Genomic DNA, 22,387 nt, shown 5'->3' on the forward strand with positions numbered 1-22,387 from the left:
ATGATTCTCAGAGACATGGTAATGGCCAATTTAATAAAAATAATTTTGTAATTGTTTTACCTGACACTTTAGATTTATCTTTTTTTAATTTAAAAGAAAAAAATAAAGCATAAAAGGAATTTGTCATTTAAAAATAAAGTTAGCAACTTAGACTTGGGTTTCTTTTCTGTTTTCTGCTTTTTACAATATTCACTCACCTGTAGGTTTAATGTCTTTTTCCATCAATCCATTGAAATTGCTGTCAACATGTATGTTAATGATTCCTTTGTTATTAAATCCAAGTGACATTTCTCAGTCTTTAACCCACTTTACCTCTTACTCATACATCCAAACAATATTTACCAAATATCTACTAAGTGCCAGGCACTGCATTAAATGGCAGGCATAAATGTTGAAGTGGAATTTTGGGGGTATAGAAGAGTTTAACATTAAACAGTTACAGAAATAGCAATTTGAATATAATAAACTAATAAAAGAACAAATACAGTATGCACTAATGGCATACAATTTGGAAAGTATAATTTAATCAGAGTTGTCAATGTTAGGAACTTTTCCCTTAAAATGACTTTTAAGTTGAAATTTAAAGTTTTATTTATTTATTCAAAAATAGATGTGCACAACTATGTATCTTACTTATCTTCCATTCAGTCAATCAAAAACAACAACTAACAAATATATTCACAGATACCACACAATGATACTTAATATTTGATAATCCTGGATGAGAAAAGAGACTTCAGTGTCTTCTGAATCATCAAAGTTGAATCATACATGGCTAATACAGTTTTAATGCTTAGTGTATTTTAACGTTCAAAACTTTTGAAAAAGAATGCAGACTATATATTTACATTATTACTAGACCACCCTATGTCTTAACCAGGTTGTATAGCAGTATAGTGAAGTACAATATGTTTTTTTGTTTAAGAGTTGTTAATATATGTGTATAGATGTGAGTGTATGTGTGTATGTATATGTGATGTGTGTGTGTGTGTGTGTGTACCATATAATTGAAGCTACATGTATAAAGAATTCAGAATAGGAAAACATTCAGAGGTCTCAAATAATTTCTATCTACAATCTGATGTGTTACTCCCTGATAATAACAATGATCTCAAAAATAGCAATTCCAAACACTTACTGAGTGTCTACTGTATGTCAGGCACTGTGCTAGGAAATTTATGCATATTACTTTTTAATCTCCACTGCAATCCTATATAGTGTACCTGTTAGCTTTTACTGCATAACAAACTATCCTAAAACAGTGGGGTCGTGTAGTGACTTAAAACAACAGACATCAATTTAACTCAATTCTGCAGGCTGACAACTTAGACTGGGCTCAAGTATGCATTTCTCCTGGTCTGAGCCCCGCTCAGTAGATCTTAGCTGGGCTCACTTAAATCAGTAAGCTGAGGCTAGAATATAGCACAGTACTTGATACATAATAGGCTGGTAGGTAGGCTGGGGCTGACTAGTTTAAATGACCTTGACTAGCAGGACTGAGGTAAGTCCTGCTTCTTTGCACTCAGCCTCTCATTCTTCAGCATGCCAGCTCAGGCCTATACACTTGGCAGGCACAGGTTTCAAGAAAGAGGGTAGAAACCTGCCAAAGTCCTTAAGATCCAGGCTCAGAATTCACACATCACTGCTACCACAGTATATACACCAAAGTGAGTCACAAGGCCAACACAGATTTAATGGGTAAAGGAAAAGAGTCTACCTCTTGACAGGAGAGGCTACATGTTCACATTGCAAGATCATGAAAAAAAAGGTGGAAGAACTTGTGGCCGTTTTGCAATCTACCACAATGAGGTAGGTGTTATTTCTCCCTATTTTATAGATGACAAAATTAGGCTGGAATATAGCACTGTGTAGCACAAAGCAGACAGTCAATAAATATTATAAAAATAAAAGAATGAAGTCATGAATAAATCGATAATTAAATCAATGCATGTTTAAATAGAGCTATGATTCAGACCTGGATTGTCTGTTTCCATAGCTTGATTCTTTCTCATCACTCTATACTGCCTCCCAAATAAAAAATCAAGTGAGAAACAAAAGGAAGAATGACATGACAAATTTTACTAGAATTAGACTGTGCCCAGCTGGAGACTCCTGTTGTTAGCCATGAGACACTACATATGAAGCAACAGCTTTAAAATATTGGATAACAACACAGGACTGTGATTCCTAAGAGGAGAGAAACACATGAGGAAAACTCTACAAGTGCTCCAACTTCTTGCCTAGAAGTTTCCAGGCTGTAGTGCAGAATGAGAAAAACTAAACAGAGCTGGCAGTCTCCCTAAGTTTGAGATTAAAGTTCAAGAAGGCCAAGGTAGCTAGAATTTGTAGAAAGAGTACTGGAGAGGAAACACTGAAAAGTGGTTTTTTCCCTGGCATTGGGTAGTTTCTTCTTTTTCATTCATAGGTCTGTACTCAGCCCGAGACTCAAGGGTATTTTTCTACAGATCTTTGGAACTTTCCCTCTGTGCAGCTGTTTCCTGAAATGGGTTTGATTGTTCTGGGGCTTCCTGAAGTCCAGAGAAGCCTCTTTGTCTCAAGCTAATTTAGCCCCACTACTAAGGCAACACCCTTTTGAGTACTCTACTCATTTTTCTGTGTATTATGGGATCTCTCTACTCTGGCTGGTAGGAATATTAACTATTCCCAGCTCTACTTGAATTCTACAAATTGGCAGCCTACTGCTCGTTTCAAGAAACTTAACTGGAACCCAGAACAAAACCAACACTAATTGAAAAACAAAACAAAACAGGATCTGACAAAAAGAATCCCAATATCAAAATCCCAATGAAAAATGACCAGCATGCAAGAATCAGGAAAATATCTACCCCATCATCAAAACAAGAAAAAAAAATCAATCAACAAAAATAGACCCATACATGACAGAAGTGATGAAATTATGAAGACTTTAAAATATCTATCATAAATATTATAAATATGTTACATGTATTGAAGAAATGGAGAAAAATACTACAATGATAAAGAGAGAAATGAAAGATATAAAAAAGACCCAAATGGAACTTCGTGAGATGAAAAAAGCAATATTTGAAATTGAAAAAATATATATATATTAGATATGATTAACAATAGATTACACAAGGCAAAAGAAAAGATCAGTGAATCCAAAACATAGGACTAAAAACTATTCAAAATAAAGTACAGAGAGGTAAAAAGAATAAAAGATACTTACCCTCCCCCACAAACACACAAAAAAGAATAGAGTATCAAGTTATCTAGCACATGTGCAGCTGTAATCTCAGATATGAAAAGGTAAGGGGAAGAGAGCAAATTTTAAAAAAATAATGGCTGAAATATTTCCAAATCTGATAAAACCTATTAACCCAGGTATCCAAGAAACTTAATGAATCCAAAGCAAAAGAAAGAAAAAGAAAACCACACAACTGTAAAGATTTCAAATTTTTCATGCAGTAACATAAAGCAATTAGAAAATCAATAGAATACAGAAAGCATGAACACAATCAACTAACTTGAACTGATATTTATATAATGCTCTCCCCAACAACAACAGAAGATATAATTCTTTTTTCAGGTGCACAGAAAACATTTACCAAATAGAGTATATTCTAGGCAATAAAATCTCAATAAATTAAGAAAGAAAAAAAAGAATTCTTATAAAATATATTCTCTGACCACAAGATATTTAAACTAGAAGTTAAAAACAGAAAGATATTTGGAAAATCCCCCAATCTTTGGAAATTTAAAACAAACAAACAAATAAACATTCTTCTAAATAACCCAAGGATCAAAGAAGACATCCCATGGAAAATTTAAAAGCATTTTGAACTAAATGAAAATTAAAATACAACATACTAAATAGTGAAAGACAGCTAAAGCAATGCTTGGAGGAAAATTTATAGCCTTTTATGATTATATAATTATGTTTTTATAATTTAAAAAGCTTAGGTCAAATCAATGACCTAAGCTTTTCCTTTAAGCTAGAAGACTAGCAAATTAAACCCAAATTAAAGAGAAGGAAGCAAATAATAAAGGTAAGATCAGAGGGAAACAGAAAAACAATAGAGAAAATAAATGAAACTAAACTAGTTTTTAAAAATGATTGCGCCCAGCCAAGAAGGCAAAATGAATTCAACAGATTATAGAATGAAGTATCAAATCACTTTCGTACAAACATTATCACTAATTACAGAGAAATCCTCAATATCTGGCAGACAACAAACTTACTGTTTTTCCATGTTACTAGGAAAAAAGTGTTTTTCCTGTTTTCCAGAAAATCTGGCACTAATTTAAGTAGCCTCTTTATTTTGCCTGATTTCAAAGTGGGGTGATTATGCATGTAGATGCTGCACTAAAATTATATTCTGTTAAATTATAACCTAGGAATAAAATAGGAGCCTGTACCAGACCCAGGTCACCAGTTAATCTTTGTTAGGAAGATCTGAAATGAAACAGAAAAGTAGGGTTTTTTTCTTAGATATAGAGTTGAAGAAAACATTTCCCTCAGCCTCTAAGTGTGCAAAGAAATCCTCTTGCTTTGAAAAACAGTTACATTTGTCTCATTTGGTTTCCAAACCAAGAGAAAGGGATTTCAACTCACAACCCTCTCCCTTTTTCCACTTATAATATGCAGTATTGCGGACATTTTTCCAGAAAAAATTACTGGAATGTGAACACCTGGAGAGTAATTGCAAGAACCTTGCAGAAGAGCATGTTAAAATGATTAGCTTTCTTAGGTTTCATTGTCATCAGCTGCTGTGGTAGCAAAGTGTCCAAAACTGTTGGTGACTTCTTAGGAATAAAATAACCTATCCACACAGACTATTTAAGTCCTTCCACTTACTACTGCTTTTGAAATGCCTATTTTAGTTTCTGACACTCCAGATGTAATCCCTTCACTGACCACACAATGGTTTACTCTGAAAAATGCTGTAAAGAGAAAATTCTTTGAATCCATATTTCCTCACTTGATATGACCAAGATGTTACAATATCACTGACATGTGACAGTTGCATCTGTAACAAGTCATAACCAGAGGAAACTCGGGCAGCTCAGTGGTTGCACAATTTACACTCAACCATTGGCGGAATTAAGGATTTTGGTCTTGAATTCCAGTGTGGCCTAAGGAATGTTAGTAGCCTCTTTTTTCCAAAGCTGTGGTACACATACAACCCAGTTAAGTCCTTATACAGAGCTTAGTCATGATTGCCTGTATATTTGGAGAATATTTTGTGTGTGGCAAATAAATGTAAATTCATCCTTGTTTGGCTTCTTCCAAGCTGTAAGTCATCAAATTCTCCATCAGTGAGTTGTTCCACTTCTTCAGTCTGGGAAAAGTCTTTTCCAGACAGTCATCTGAAATTTCGATCATTCCTCTTCTTTGCAGAAGTACAATTTAATTAGCCATAAAACACCACAGCGGGGTCTGTCCAGCTTCACTCAGAAGCTTAAAAACCAGGAAGATGAGGACAAGCTTTCCTTGAACTCATTTTCACTTTCCACCCCAGAGCCTATGGCTCTCTATACTAGAGACCCAGCCATGACATCAGCTTCTGAGTCCTCCTGATAACGTGAGAAATGCTCCCCAAATACACGTTCCTAAAGATCCTAATTGTTTCCAATAGCCCACTATCTTCATTGGACTTACTAGAAAGAGCCATATCACTTTCAATGATGATACCTCCCTGTCTGAAGGAGACTGGTGGAAGTCACAATGGAGTTTCCAGAACAAACCTTTCATACCAGCAATCAGGAAAAAAGAGACGCTCAATACTTAAAATATGGTGTTCTGGTAAATATAATCAATATTTACAGCTTGTAGATCTGTTACTCACTTACTTGCTCGCTCTGTGTAAATCTCTCCATATCTCAGGGCCTCACATCTCTAAGATCTTTCTGGCTCGCAAAGTCTATGATTCCAATGATATAAAAATTCAAGGAGTAGGGTAAGGAGAGAATTTAATTGTTTTTATTTATTTTATTTTTTAATTGGTAAACTTGACATACCATAAAATATGCCACGTTAATCATTTTAAGTGCATATTTCAATAGTATTAAGTACTCTATTGTGTAACTATCACCATCATCCACCTCCAGAACTTTTTTCATCTTCCAAAACTAACTACTCTGTATTCATTAAATAAGTCTCCATTTCTATTTACTCCTAGCCCCTTGAAACCAGCATTCTATTTTCTGTCTTTATGAATTTGATTACTCTAAGTATCTCATGTTAGCAAAATAATACAGTATTTGTCCTTTCTTCATGGTTTATTTTACTTAGCATAATATCAAGTTTCATCCATATTGTAGCATGTGTGAGAAATCTCTTCCTTTTAAAAGCTAAATGACATCCCATTTTATATAAATATTGTATTTTGTTTATCATCTATTGGTGAAAACTTAGGTTGTAAGAGAATTTATTTTTTAGTTAGCTGCTATAGTGTTAATTTACTTCCAGATTAGGTTCTTAGCTACATATCAAAATCACTTAGTATTTTTTTTTATTGGAGAGTTCATTGAGTTATAAAGATGAAATAGTTGTTTTTTGCTTTGTTTTTTAAATATTTTATTAAATTTATTGAGGTGACATTGATTAGTAAATGTATATAGGTTTCCAGTATAAACTTCTATAATTCATCATCTATATAGTGTACCACCCAAAGTCAATTCTCCTTTCATCACCATATATTTGACCTCCTTTCCCCTCTTCTTCTTCTCTGCCCTACCCCTCTGGTATCCGCTAAATTGTTGTCTGTGTCTATGAGTTTTTATTGTTTGTTTGTTTGTTGCTTTCAGTTTTCTATCCCACATGAGTGAAATCATATGGTTCTTGACTTTTTCTGTCTGACTTACTTCACTTAGCTTGATAATCTCAAGATTAATCCATGTTGTCACAAATAGCAGTAAACCGGGGGCCAAATGAGTCCAGGGCTCGTGCTGCCTGTGCCGCTCAGCCAATAGACTAACACAGGAGTTGGGCTATAGAATAAGTGTTTATTATGAGAGCACTGGTGGTCTGAGAAGGCAGCGATTAACACCTCCCAAAACTGCCTTAACATTCTCAGACCTACCTGGGGGTATTTAAGGGAAAGTCAGGGCATTCTCCCAGAGACTGCATGAAGATCCTGGAGGTCTGCTCTTTTTTCCTGATGCCCACCTTTGTCATCATGTCTTTTTGGTAGTGCCAGCAATCCTGGAACGGTGAGGGGAGTAACCTGGGGAGATGCTGCACGATACAGTTTGTGATTAGCAAGCATCTACATGATGATACTGTAAGATAAGGAGCCGGAATGGGGGCAGGGCATCCTGGAGGCATTCTGAGCACAGGGGGCCCAGCTGGGCCCTGCGTCAGCAGTACTTCATCTTTTCTTATGGCTGAGTGTTATTCCATTGTACATAGGTACCACCTCTTCTTTATCCAATTATCTAATGAAGGACACTTTGTTTCCTTGTCTGGGCCACCATGACTAATGCTGCAATAAACATAGGGGTACATACATCTTTATAAATAAATGTTCTCAGATATTTGGGGTAGATAACCAGAAGAGGGATTGCTGGATCATATGGTAATTCTATTCTTAATTTTTTGAGGAACCTCCAAAATGGTTTCCATAGTGGCTGTACCAGTTTACATTCCCATCAACAGTGCATAAGGGTTCCCTTTTCTCACGTCCTTCTGAACACTTGTTATCTCTTCTTTTTTATGATGGCCATTGTAACATGTATGAGGTAAATTCTCATTGGGTTTTGATTTATATTTCCCTAACAGCTAGGTTGAGCATCTTTTCATATATTTGTTGGCCGCTTGTATGTCTTCTTGGGAGAAGTGTCTCTTCAGATCCTCTGCCTATTTTTTAATTGGATTATTTGGGGTTTCTTTGTTATTGGGTTGTATGAGTTATATATTTTGGATATTAGCCTCTTATTGGAGGTATTGTTTGCAAATATCTACGTGCTGGGAGAATATTTACTGTACTTTTTTGGTTCATGGTATTAAGGAGCCAAATCATGGGAATAATATAGAATTGTAACTTGCTGCATCAAAGCAGCTCTATATGGATGTGACCAGATACGAAAAACCTTCCAATAACTAAGGATTCTAGAAAGAAATTCCTCCATAAAAATAAGTGTAGAGTTAGCATAGCCAAGTAAAAATCACACAGTCTGTTTTTTGACAATCCTCACTTTGTAAAATATATTATGTTTTAAAGAATAAGTAAAGCGACAAAAATTAACATGGAACTGATAAACATGAAAACACAAGGGAAAGAGAACATCATACCAAGACTCAGACAATATTCAGAGAAAATGAGAGACGCCTGGCCATTCTCCAAAGGATGTCAAAGATACAAGTTTTACAAAAGAAAGGCAAAAAACAAGCATAATGAATAAACAGGCCGTGAATATTAGTTAAGATAATACTTACTGCTATGGCAAATAAAGACTTCCCATTTCAGTGGATCAAGAAAATTAAAGTTCATTTCTCTAGAAAATGAAGTCCAAAACATATGTCCCTGATTAACCAATGGTTCTCCATTAACTGGTAATTCAGAGAACCAGGATCTTTCTACCATGTGGCTCCATCATCTTCAACCCATGGATTTTAAGTTTGTCATGGGATGAGAAATAGCATGGGAAATTGCACGTGGAAATTTTTATGGACCAGGTCTGAAAGTGGTTTGGGTCAATTCTTCACATATTATTTTGGTAAAATCCAATCATATGGATATACCTAAGTTAGAGAGGGGCCAAGAAATGTTATCTAGTGGATGTCCAGGAGAAAGGCGAAGTGGTTAGGTAAACAGCTAGTCAATCTCTAGCACCATGACGACAAAAAGCCTGCAGAATGAAATGTACATATAACAACCTCAGGAGAATAGGGGACTGGGTGAGATAAAGAAGGATGAGATGGAAATAAAAGAAATCAATGAGAGAAATAAAACCCAGTTCAGGAAGCAAAGCACCAAACTGAAATGGCAGGATATGGAACAAAATTATGATGCCTTCCCAGAACACAAAAGAAAAAGAAAAGTATCTGAAAATAATACAAGAATATGGTGGATATGGAAAGCAGAGAAATGAGAACAGAGATTTTAATCTCAGACTTGGAGATACTACAAAAGAAGAAACCAGAATAAAGAACAGATGGGAAGTAACAAAGACATAATTGAAAGAAATTTTTCAACCCAAACTGCAGCTATGAATAGCCAACCACAGTCCAGGTAAATGTAATGAAAGGAAACCCATGTTAAACTCATTATGAAAGAATTTTGGAATTAGCAGGATAAGAAGGAAAAACAAAAAAAGAAAGAAATCTACAAGCATACATATGAGCAAATAAAAAAATACAATAGATAATAAACAAAGCAAGAAAAACCAATTGGCATGATATTTTTTTATCTGCAATTTGGTATGGAAGGAGACAATGTTGCAACATCTTTTGATTCTGAGGGAAGGAGACTTGAAAGAATTCTAATTGAAGAGGCAATGTATCACGCATGTACTAAGATAATAGAAAGAAAGTTTCAGATATGCTAGAGCTCAGAAAAAAATTTGACTCAAGTACTCATTTAAAAAGAGAAAAGAAATGGAGAACAAAAAAGTTTTCATTCACTTGTATATGCTAATTAAATGGGAATAAATCAAATTAAAAACTTCAAGACGGGGGGGTCTTATGGTTAAAAAATAGTGTTGAAAAATGTTAAAACACATGAACATAGTCTAAAGTTTTATAAAATGTGTTTATCAAATTGAATGCAAGTGTTCAAAATAATTACAAAATTAAAAAATACTATAAAATAATGTAGTTACACTAATCTGGCTTATGTTACCAGAAACTAGGAAATTATTATAGGAATGAGAGGTGGGAAGAGAAAGAGTAAAATCATGCAATATTCTTTCAAATGCACCTTTCAGCCTTGATGTTACAAAGAATGTTTGAGTACTATAGGTTACAAGGATGCATTTAAAGTTTCAAGTTAATCATAAGTATAATTACAAACAGGATAAGAATTCTGGCTCAAAGGGAATCTGGGTGGCAATCCCCAATCATCATCTCTCAATTTCTCATTAAATAGCTGCTGAAAACAAATAGATGAAAATTGTCAATAGTATTTAAAATAAAGACTGAGAGACATGCACAATCTGTGAGGAATTAGCATTAGCTAAAAGGCAGTTGGTAAAGCTGTAATTTCTGACACACTCTACCTTTGCTTCATGAAACAAAATTCTTAAAAATGAGTTTCGTGTCTCTGCCACCATCCATCCATGTACTCAGAGTCCCAAGACCTATAACAATCTGGACACTGCAAATATCCAGGACACACTGAGAGATGCTCTCTCTAGAGCAAGGTATCCTTTGCCTGACTTCAGATACTGCAAACTCCTGGAAAACAATCAGGCACAAAGTAAAAGAAAATTTCTGGGTGCAGTACAGTTTGGAGATGAGCAATCCCCCTAAACTGAGTAGTCCCTATTTATCACGTATTTGAGGTACAGTGCATTCCTACAATATAATTTTTCAGATATTGTTATCAGCTCCAATGAGCAAGAAATTAATTAGTGGAGAAAGGAGGAAGGAAGGAAGGAAGGAAGGAAGGAAGGAAGGAAGGAAGGAAGGAAGGAAGGGAAGATGGAAGGAAGGAAGGAAAGATGGAAGGAAGGAAAGAAGAGGGAAGGAAGGAAAGAAAGAAGGAAGGAAGGAAAGTAGGAGGAAAAAAGGGAGGGAGGAAAACTAATCTAGAACAGTGCAGAGATAAACTCCATAAAAGCAAGCAATATAGAAACTAGTGACTAATTCAGCAGTTGTGGAGATTAACTTGCTCTAAAGTTATAAACTTGAACAGTGATGAAAAGAAAATGAGATGACTGAGTAACCCAATGGGTGTCACGAAGTCACACAATGCGGAAGGAGGAAGGCTAAGAAGAAAGTAACAGCAAAGAGCCCATGGTAAAGAACAGCAGAAGAAAAAGGACAGACATATTTGGGACGTCAAGGTCGATTGAAAATATATTTACCTTTGTTTTCTCTTGACCTCCCAGTCAAATGATTTAAAGGTATTTGAAACACACACACAAATGAAACTCGAAAGGACAAAGGGAACAAGAGAAGATAAGACTATACAAGAGATGTGACCAAAAATGTGAAAGCTGAAAAGCAGATAGAAGAGAGAAGTACCTGACACTGTAAGGGTGCTGGTATACAAGCCAGGTGGCACAAAAGACACAAGAAAGTCCTTCAGGGAACTTTCAGAGGGTAAATTCAGAGAATGTTGATTAAAAGTATGTAAAGGAAGAAGTAGATCCCTAGATCTCCTCCCAAACTATGTGAAGCCTGGCAAATATCCACTCCTATCTGGCCAAGGTGCACTTTATGTATTACCCCTGTTAACTTCTTGGGAAAAAATTACCTGTAAATATCTTCCAATTGATTAAAAGAATAAAATAAAAATTTCATGAATGATAACATTGTGATATAAAAGTATTGGCAGATAAAATATGATTTTCTAAATAATTGTTCAAATACTATATTCTTACTCAACTAAATACAGAAAAATAATCCTCTAGATAGAATATGTATAAAGAAAAAGTAACATTGTCTCTACAATAAGCCCGTATCAATTTTTTAAGATTTGGATTTAAATATAGCTGACACACAATATAATATTACTTTCAGTATACGCCATGATTATTCAACATTTACATACCTAAAGAAGTCATCACCATGGTAAGTCCAGCAACCATCTGACACTGTACCATGCTATCACAGTATTATTGACTATATTCCCTATGTTGTACATTACATCCCCATGACTTATTTGTTTTACAACTAGAAATTTGAACTTCTTATTCCCCTTCAACTTTTCCCCCTTTTTAACTTTTCAATTACAGTTGACATTCATTATTTTATATTAATTTTAGGTGTTAGCATATGGTTTGACATTTATATAATTTAAGAAGTGATCCACCTGACCAGCCTAGTACCCACCTGGCACTATACAGAGTTATTACCATATTACTGACTGTATTCCCTATGCTTTACTTTATATCCCCATGACTATTTTGCAGCTCCCAATTTGTACTTAATGCCTTCACCTTTTTCACCCTGTCCTCCAACCCCTCTTCCATCTATCATCCAGATAAATCTAGTAGCCATCTGACACCATGCATAGTTATTACAATATTATTGACTATATTCCTTATGCTACATTTCCATGACTACTATGTAACAACCAATTTGTACTTTTTAATCCCTTCTGCTTCATCACCCACTCCCACCCCTCTCCCATTTGGCAATTATCAAAATGTTCTCTGTATCTGGAAGTTTGTTTCTGTTTTGTTTGCTATGCTTTAGATTCCACATATAAGCAAAATCACATGGCATCCATCTTTCTCTGTCTGATATACTCCACTCAGCACAATACCCTCCAGGTCCATCCATGCCACCACAGATGGCAAAAACCCATTCCCTTCCACAGATGAGCAATATTCCATTGTATGTACGTACCACCTTCTCTTTATCCATTCTTCCAGCAATGGACACCCAAGCTGCCTCCACATCTTGGCCATCGTAAACAATGCTGCAATGAACATGTGGGTGCAAACATCCCCTAAAAGTAGCATTTTGGGTTTCTTTGGATAAATACCTAGAAGTATTTCCTAGGTTAATGTAATAACCTAAAGTACCTAGGTTACCTCGGTTAAAGTAATACCTAGGTTATCCAACCTAGAAGTTGGATTATTGGGTTTTTTGTTTGTCTCTTGTTATAGCCTTTGTTTTAAAGTCTGTTTTGTGGTGTAAGTATTGCTATCCTAGCTAGCTTTTTCGTTTGTTTCCATTTTCATGAAATATTTTTTTCCCATCCCTTTACTTTCAGTTTATGTGTGTCTTTCCATCTGAAGTGAGTCTTTTGTAGGCAGCATATGTAAGGGCCTTGTATCCATTGAGCCACCATATCTTTTGTTTGGAACACTTAATCCATTTATATTTAAAGTAATTGTTGATAGACATGTAGTTATTGACATTTCACTATTCATATTTTTTATCTTTTTTTTTCTGCCTTAAAGAAGTCCCCCTAAGATTCCTTGTAATACTGTTTTGATGGTGATGAACTCCTTGAACTTTTCTTGTCTGGGAAGTTCTTTATCTGTCCTTCAATTCTAAGTGATAGCATTGCTGGGTAGAGTGATCTTAGTTGTAGGTCCTTGCTTTTCATTACTTTGAATTACTTCTGGCCTGAAAATTTTCTGTTGAGAAATCAGCTAACAGTCTTATAGAAGCTCCTTTGTCAGTAACTAACTGCATTTCTCTTGCTGCTTTTAGGATTCTCTCTTTGTCTTTAACCTTTGACGTTTTAATTATGATGTGACTTATTGTAGGCCTGTTTGGGCTCATCTTGTTTGGGACTCTGCAATTCCTGAAACCCATATTATTTTATAACCTTTGAATTTTGAACCATGAAGGTACTACTTAGCCAAAAAATCATTAGAAATTTTTTAAAAGAAACAAGAAACAATGAATATTTTGAAAAAAGAATCTTCACCTCACATCATAAACACAAATTTTAGATGAATTGAATATTTAAATGTAAAATTTGAAACTATGAAACACTCTAAAGTTAGAGGTAAATTAATCTTATTATTTACAAGGTCATTTGAACAATATGGTTATTTGAAGAATGAAGTATTTATATAAACTTATAAATTGGTTATATTAAAAAATTAAGTTTTCTATGCACCTAAAACCAAATTGTTTGCAAATTGAAAAGCAAACTAGGAAAACATTTATAAAAGTTATGGAAATATTCTAATATTCTTATTATATGTCAGGAACTCATAAATTGGTAAGATAAATATCTATCATTCTTTTAAAAGACTTGGTGAAGGAAAAGAAAAAAAAACAATTCACTAAAAAAAAACTTATGGAAAATACTTGACCACATTTTAACATAAAGATATGCCTAAGTAAAAAGAAGTCCCTCTAGGAGTCCTTGTAACACTGGTTTGGTGGTGATGTCATTTTCAGCCTGTCAGGTTAGTGTAGATTATAAAATAGTGTTGTGAAATGGGTACTCTCATATACTGCTGATGAGATCATAGAGCAATTTGTCAATATCTGCTTACAGTACTTTAAAGGGTACTCTTTAGGCTGTTTTCTTTAAGTAATAAACCCTACACACCACTAGTTTAAATAGGAAATTTTTCTTACCTAGCCAGAAGCCAAAGATGAGGTAGACTCTAAATTGGTTACAATCAGTATCTCAAACACAATATGAAGCACCCAAATTCTTTTCATCTCCCTGCTCTTGTGTTCCCAGTATGTTGAGTCAGCCCTAAGGCTGTAATGGTCAAAAGATGGCTCCGCCTTTTCAAACCTAAGGGCCACAGGAGGAAAAGGGATTGTCTTTAATAGGAGTGACGAAATTTTCTCTAAAAAAAAATCCTAGATTTCTGCCCCTCATATTTCATTATCCAGAAATGGGTCTTATAAAATCAACATCCTAAAGCAAGTGCTGACAAAAGGGAATGGGATTATCACAATTGGTTTAGACCAGTGAGGATGGAGGATGGGATCTCATTCCTCTGAAGCACAAGTCTATGTGGAGGAGAAGGATAGGAAGGGGATGAATGGTGGGCATATGTGTTGGGTAGGCTTGTAACGTCTCCTGACGGTGACCTGCATTTTGGTCTTCATTCCTGGGGCTCCATCACATTATCCAGTCTTTCCAGGAGGGCAAACTCTGCACCATTTTCTCATTCCAGGCCCCAAACAGAATCTAGGGACATAGGTCCTAATAGTTAATTGGCTTAGGAGAGGCAAATAGCTAGGAATGGAGAAGGGAGAAGAAGGGAGTTCAAATCACCATGCTTCTAAATTCCCCCTCTACCAGTAGTGTATATCACTTTTTTGTAACTAATGTGATAGATTATGTTATTTTCTCCAAATTACATTCAGCCTTTTTCTTTGAGAGGATTAAACATTTCTGCCCATTGCATTTGACCTGCGGTCTTCTCTGTAAGGCAGGACTATACTTCTCCAACCCACTGGCTCAGGCCTGGCCATCTGATAACCTTTGGCCAATAAAACATGAGGTAAAGTGATGATGTACCTTTGCAACAGAAGTTGTAGGAGCCAACACACTTTTGCACTGCTCTTTTCCCCCTTGTACCAGACCAAAATAGGAACTGTTCCCCCTGCTTGAGCCCAAAATGGAAAAGATATGGAACAGAATTAAGGTTGTTCCTCAGCCTGCAAGTACATGAGAGAGAAATAATGGCTAGTCATTATAGGCCACTGTGATTCCAGTGCTTCTGTGTCCTAGAAAAAGCTGACTGATACAGTAAACATAAATGGGAAAATAATAACCGACTAAAATGGATTATGATATCAAAGAAAAGAATTTAACAGACATAAGAGGAAAATAGACAACACAAATTTATGAACAAAGAAAGTATAATATTTATTTGGCTTTATAAATAAGAATCTTTTGACTACAATTCATAGATTGGCACAGGTTCTTTGAATTTTTTTAAAGAGTCATTTCCAATTGAACTGTTTTTGTTTTTGTGTTTTATAATTTTCAAGATAGGGGAGACTTCCAGGGCAGTGGTGGAGAGGAGGGAGAATTAGGGAGGATATAATCCCCTGGAGAGTGGGATGGACACTGGGTAGAAACAGGTGGTGCAGATCAGGGCAACAGGATGAGGGCTGAACTGGAACATCTACGGAGACGCTACGCACACCCCAGGCATAAACACCTCACTGATGTCACCTGAAAGTGATTTACATAGGGATTTTCAGTGAAATGCGTGCATAGATGTTAGTAATACAAAAAATATATATTTCAAATCTAATGCAGATAACCCCTGGCTCCATACAGTTAGAATCATAAGCTCTCTAGATGAGAAGGGATTTCAAATGCCATTTGTTATCTAAATGCTATTTTAATAAATTTCTTCCTTACACAGCTTTAGCAGAATCAAAATTGATAAGCCACAATTTATGGCTTGATATTTTCAGAACCCTAAATATTATAAAATAATACTATGTCTTCTAAATCTTATTAAACAAATTTGACAGTTGAAAGGAATTTAGGAGGTACTTTTTAGCCTAGAATCCATGATGATCAAAAATGCATCATTATTCATATGCCTATGTTACTGTTACCTCAAAATATTCATTTTTCTGAAGGTAGGATTTATTTATTTTATTGCTGTTTTATAACAGTGCTAGATACATAAAAAGTTCAATTAGTTTTTTAATTGATTGATATCTTGCTTTATTGACTCTGATGTTGCAGAATGAAATGTCACAGAACTGTTCAGACTTTAAAGACTAGTATAAAATTGTTTTGGGTACTTCCAAATTAGAGGATTGCTATAATGTACCATAAATAAAATACATCTTAGCCTAGAAGTCAATTAAAAATCTCACTTTCAAATTTCACAAATAACTAGCACTTTAATTTCTGTCAGAAATACAGATTTGGATGGAGAGGCTGATGCTGGATTCTAAGTTAGCTTCATAGTTCTTGTGCCTAACAGATCTGTGGGCCACTTTTGGAAAACACATGTTATTTTGGCATTTCTTTGGATTTATTATAAAAGTAGCACACTATTTCCAGTTCCTGGGCCATCTGAAATAAGTAAAAATTCTATGCTGGTGTTGCAGGCAGTTAATGACTGGATGAGCCCCAGCTTTTCACATGCCAAACCTAAAGCAAAGATGGCTAGAAACTGACTTGAAGAGTCCCATAATAACAGAAACTGACTTGAATCTCACTTAAATATAAACCAAATACCATAAAGAGGTCTGAAATAATCCAAACTTCCTTTTTTATTAGTTCTGTTTGTCTTTTTTTGGTGGTGGTGGTGGTGGTGGTGGTGTTTTCAGTACCCTTGAAACTTTCCTGGGTTCTAGTCTCAACTGAAAGTGCCAGAAAAACAACACAAAATACTGTGATTGTATTTATGGCCTACCCAGAAGTGGGAAGAAGCACTGGAAATATCAAGACACCATAATTAAAGTCCATCCAATTACAATTCTTTCAACAAAGAATACAAATAACAAGTCAGTAGCCAATGTGGCTTTGAAAGGGACTGAGTCTGAGGCCCACTATGCTTATAAATAAGCACATCTATATAAAAATCGGAAGTAGAAAAGAAGAAATGAAACTGCTTATTTGGGACTGACTGAAAGGCAAAGTGTGAGCATATGTAAGTGATATCTGCTCCAAATCCCAGTATCCATTTTAACTATTAATATTGATGCCATTCCTGCTAAAAATTTTCAGTTAAAAGTTCAGTAAAAATGGATGGTTAAACTTCATATTAATTCCTTGCTGCTATGCAATGTCTTGAAGATACATTGTAAGAATAATTTTAAAAGTAGAAAAGAAATAAAAATATGGATCATCTACTACCTGAACAACCAACTTCTGAATGATTGAGACTGAATCTTACAATTCGTACAGATTTTCAATACAAGCAATAAATCAGTATATGTTGGACAACTACCACATTATTAGCATTCTGTAGACTGCAGAACAAGTGACTTAAAATTTTGGTTCCAGTAACTGAACCAGGGACGATCAGCTTTAGGAGGAAAATGATGGATTTTATTTTACACATGTTATGTGTTGAGTTGTATTCGGCAGGCACTTGGATATTGAGAGCCTGGGGTAAAGCTGGGAGCTAGAAACGGGTGTTAATTGACTGTAAGGTGAGTATAATCTAGAAAGAGAAGATGATGACAGAACTACACATGATACTTATATTAGGTGGACTGGGTAAAACAGAGAAACCAGAGTACAGGACCAGCTCTATGGGTGTGTGACCTGTGCAGTCTCACAAGACTCCATGTTCAAAGGCCTCCAAGACTAGTGAAATACTCCATTGTTACAGCCTTGAAGTTCTTCAAAATTTTATTTCTGAACTTGTATTTTGTAACTAATGTTGGATGGATCAATGGAGCATGTATGTGAGTAGAGGAAATATGCTCAATACGCATGTCCACCATGCCTTGCCTCCCTATACACAGATAGCGTCCATGATGTCTCCTGAGCACAGAATTCCAGTGCCCACAATGTGTGGGAGTTCAGCAAGATTCAAAGTGAACACAAGGTAAGCGTGTTCCATCTTCAACTCAGTCAGAGGGGTTGCGGAAGCCTGAAAGTCCTGAAAGGCCATGATTTCTGTTCAAACCAGTATTCGCAGGTTTAAAAGAAATCAATGGCATTCAAAGAAACATGAAATGACTAAAAACCCTCTTGTATCCTTTCTTATGTTACTTCCCTGTATTAGCCAACCACTTATACTGAAAATGATGACAGAACAAAATGGAAAGATAAGGCAACCGACAGTTCCTTTTCCTTTCAGTCCTTCCTTACTCATCAGTAGCTGATGGTAGAGTGTTGGTAGGATGTGTGCATATCAAGACGTGGCTTTCTTTTTTCCCCAAAACTATTCTTTTTTTATTATTATTAGTTTCAGGTGTACAAGACAATGTAATAATTAGACATTTATCATTTATACCCCTCACAAAATAATAACCCCCCTCCCCCAATCTACTACCCCTCTGATATCACATACAGCTGTTACATTTCCACTGTCTCTATTCCTAATTCTGTACTCCACTTCTTGTGACCATATATATATAATTATAGTTTACATTCATTATTATTCAGCTTCACCTTCAGGTGACAGAGCAATGATCAGGCATCTACATCTTCCCTGAAGTGGTCTCCCTAATAAGACAAGTGTCCATTGGATACCCTACAAAATCTTTACAACATTATTGATTATATTCCCCAAACTGACTTTCGTATCCCCGTGGCAATCTTGTTGTTACCAATTGTGCTTTCTAATCCCGTCACCTTCTCCCTCATCCCCACCCCCCGATCTAGCAACCCTCAGTTTTTCCTCTATTTCTCTGAGACTGTTTCTGATTAGTTCATTCATTTACTCTTTTCTTTAGATTCCACATATAAGTAAGATCATATGGTATTTGTCTTTCTCTGTCTGACTTATTTCACTTAGCATAATGTTCTCTAGGTCCATCTATATCGTTGCAAACAGTAAGATTTCATTCTTCTTTATGGCTGAATAATACTCCACTATATAAATGTACCACAGTTTCTTAATTCAGTCATCTACCGATGGGCATTTCGGTTGTTTCCATGTCTTGGCTATTGTGTATAGTGCTGCAATAAACATAGGGGTGCATAAATTTTTTCAAATTAGTGTTTTGGATTTCTCTGGATAGATACCTAGGAGTGGAATTGTTAAATCATAAGGTAGTTCCATTTCCAGTTTTTTGAGATACCTCCATACTGATTTCCATAGTGGCTGCACCAATCTGCAATCCCACCAACAGTGCATGAGGGATCCCTTTTCTCCACATCCGCGCCAGCACTTGTTCTTTGTTGATTTATTGATGATAGCCATTTTGACTAGAGTGAGGTAGTATCTCAATGTGGGTTTTATTTGCATTTCTCTAATGATTAGTGAGGTTGAGTATTTTTTCATATGTCCGTTTGCCATCTGTATGTCCTCTTTAGAAAAATGTCTCTTCGTGTCCTCTGCCCAATTTTTCAATTTTTGGAGTTGAGTTGAATGAGTTTTTTAAATAAACTTTGGATATTAATCCCTTATCAGATATATCATTGAAAAATATCTTCTCCTATTGAGTAGGATCCCTTTTTGTTTTATTGATGGTTTCCTTTGATGTGAAAAAACTTTTTAGTTTGACGTAATCCCATGTTTATTTTTTCTCTTCCCTTGCCCGAGAGGATATATCAGTAAAAATATTACTCCATGTAATGTCTATAAACTTGCTTCTTATATTTTCTTCTAGATGTTTTGTGGTTTCAGATCTTACATTTAAATCTTTAATCCATTTTGAATTTATTCTTAAGACATGACATTTAAAAAGTCTGTTTTGTGCAGAGATTCCACTATTCTGGTAAGAATGAAATACATGTTTGTATGAGCCAAAAAAACTGACTGTGTAATTTCAGTAATCCTACATATAAACTAAATGCTCTTATATTTGCATATAAAATTGTTGTGCAATATAAAGGTAAAATTTATACTATCAATTTAAAATTTTAATTTCACTTTACTTAGAATGACATTAAGTAGCAAAAAGAAAAACAGCACCACAAGTGAAGAGAGAAACTGGAAGACAAAGGAAAAACCTTGATATTTTAGTATCTTTAATGGTACTTTTCCTGCTTTTTGAACAAGGGAGTCCGCATTTTCATTTTGCACTGGGCCCGATGTGAGAGGATCAGTAGGATGAAGGAGAACCAAGATAATCAGAGACATGAAAGTCTGACAGAACTTCTGGTTATTTGCTCAAATACAGCCATGGAAATGTTCTCGTGCTCTGGGTGGGGAGGAGACAAGACTTTTCATGTCTACCCTCCCAGCAGGCATAGGTCCAGGGCTCCTGGGAGATGGCTCACCTCTGAAATCTGCCTTTCTTCCCTCCTGTCCCCAGGCTAGGGATTGAGAATAGACATTGAACATGGAGGTTAACTTGGTAAACTTTGAGAGAGAAATGTGGGGCAATTAGCAGAATTGAAAGCCAGATTTCAAAGGATTTAGCAGTCAGCAAAGAGAACATGATTGCAGCAAGAATACATTACACCTCAGAAAGAGTACTGGAAATCTAGATGGATGGATGGATAAATAGATAAGCTGACTTATGTACCTTCCTTTCCACTCTATAGATTAGGCACTATATTATGAAATGGAAAAATGGGAGATGTTTATAACAAAATATATGAAAAAAAGGAGCAACACTGAAAAGATTGTGTAAGACATTCTGTGTAGAACAAAATATCACTTTGAGGTCAAAGGACACTGGGTTATAAGTTAAAATTGGACTTTCATACATAGGTAACTTCATTTTTTCCTTTTTAAAAATATTTTCCTCTCACCACTAAAGGAAAATGGTGCTATGTCTATGAGCAGCATGCTAGAGTTACTCTACACAGTAGGCTATCTTTGGTTTTCCCTCCCACTTACAGGTATGGGCTATGGTACACTAAGCATCCAGACCTTTTCCTCAAGATAGAACTGTTTCCCATGATAAGCATCTGCCTGTTGTTGCCTAGAGATGGGAATTCAATCTGTGCCTTTGAAAGATGTTTCTCTCAATATGAAGCCAACTGGCTCACTTGGGACTTGGCTCTATAACGTCTGCCTCATTAACACCTAATGAGTAGAGCTCAATGCCAAACAGGGAAATTCCTGCTTTGATTATTGCAGGTTCAAGGTTATGTCATTGGTCTAGAAACTGAAAATGGCTTGCAGAGAATTGAAACACTCAGTACTTATAAAAAATACAAACTGCATAGACCATAAGACTATTTTGAGTGATTATATCTAAAGACTAATACCAATTGTAGTGAGATCGTTTGCTTTTCAAATATTTCCAAAAGTGTCATATTCTAGCCTCCTTCTCAGAATGAATTCCTGGCCCCAATGTTGCTTTCAACAGGTTCAATTATTATACAGAGAAAGCCAAAATAGGAGCAAATCTATCTTTCCATGAATTGCCAACACTTGTTCCTGTTATCATGAGTCTGTTTTAACAGTGTGAACAAGTCTGGGTTTTAATTTCAGCTGAGAGCCCCAGAATTTGAAGCTCCTGACAAAAGATTGGGTTCACTCACTTGGATGTAAGTTGCTGTAACAAAGAGGCTTGAAGAAAAAGTGAGGGAAAAGAGTCTCTCCTAACCTCCGAAATAAACTGACAAATCCCTTTTACTTGTAGAATAATACTTGTCTGAAAATTACTTTGAACACTCAGAGAGCAGGGCTGTCCTCTCACCACCGTTTCATGGCTCAGGCCCACCCACCACTCATCAAGACAGAAATAAACCCAGATCTCCTTCATCCCACTATCCATCAAACGCTTTCCTCAGGCTCAACAACAATGCCTAATCCAAGTGTCTGTGCATCTCTGCAAGCCTTGTTTGTAGCTGCCAGTAGTCCATTTCAGAGCCCTGGTCATTTGCACTGTGTCTTGAGGATGCTACCCTGTTTCCCCAAAAATAAGACCTAGCTGGATAATCAGCTCTAACACATCTTTTGAATCAAAAATTAATGTAAGACCCCTTCTTATTTTACTATAAGACCAGGTCTATAATATAATGTAATTAATATATAATATAATATAATAATATAATATAATATAATATAATATAATAATATAATATAATATAATATATTACTGGGTCTTATATTAATTTTTGTTCCAAAAGACGCTTTAGAGCTGATTGTCCGGCTAGGTCTTATTTTGGGGGAAACATGGTAGGAAGTTTTTCTTCTTTCCTTAGTTGGTCTTATTCATTTCAGGTTTGGTGTTAATTGCATGTTTGAATTC

At 35.6% G+C, this 22,387-nt stretch overlaps 1 protein-coding gene across 6 annotated transcripts in view; it reads right to left on the bottom strand.

Moving 5' to 3' along the window:
* BCKDHB (branched chain keto acid dehydrogenase E1 subunit beta) overlaps positions 1–22,387 on the bottom strand; it is a 235,262-nt gene that overhangs the window by 12,078 nt on the left and 200,797 nt on the right. For 3 of the 6 annotated variants that reach the window (XR_013992524.1, XR_013992525.1, XM_081037741.1), the window contains one exon: positions 20,187–20,495. The exons of 1 other annotated variant lie outside the window; for it this stretch is intronic. The gene's annotated coding sequence lies outside the window, so the exon portion shown is untranslated. Of the gene's footprint in view, positions 1–15,430; positions 15,765–20,186; positions 20,496–22,387 lie in introns of those variants that run through there. 2 more of the 6 variants (XR_013992523.1, XM_081037738.1) reach the window with 1 other exon arrangement.

Source organism: Rhinolophus hipposideros (genome assembly GCF_964194185.1).
Source record: "Rhinolophus hipposideros genome assembly, chromosome: 3".
NCBI lineage: Eukaryota > Metazoa > Chordata > Mammalia > Chiroptera > Rhinolophidae > Rhinolophus > Rhinolophus hipposideros.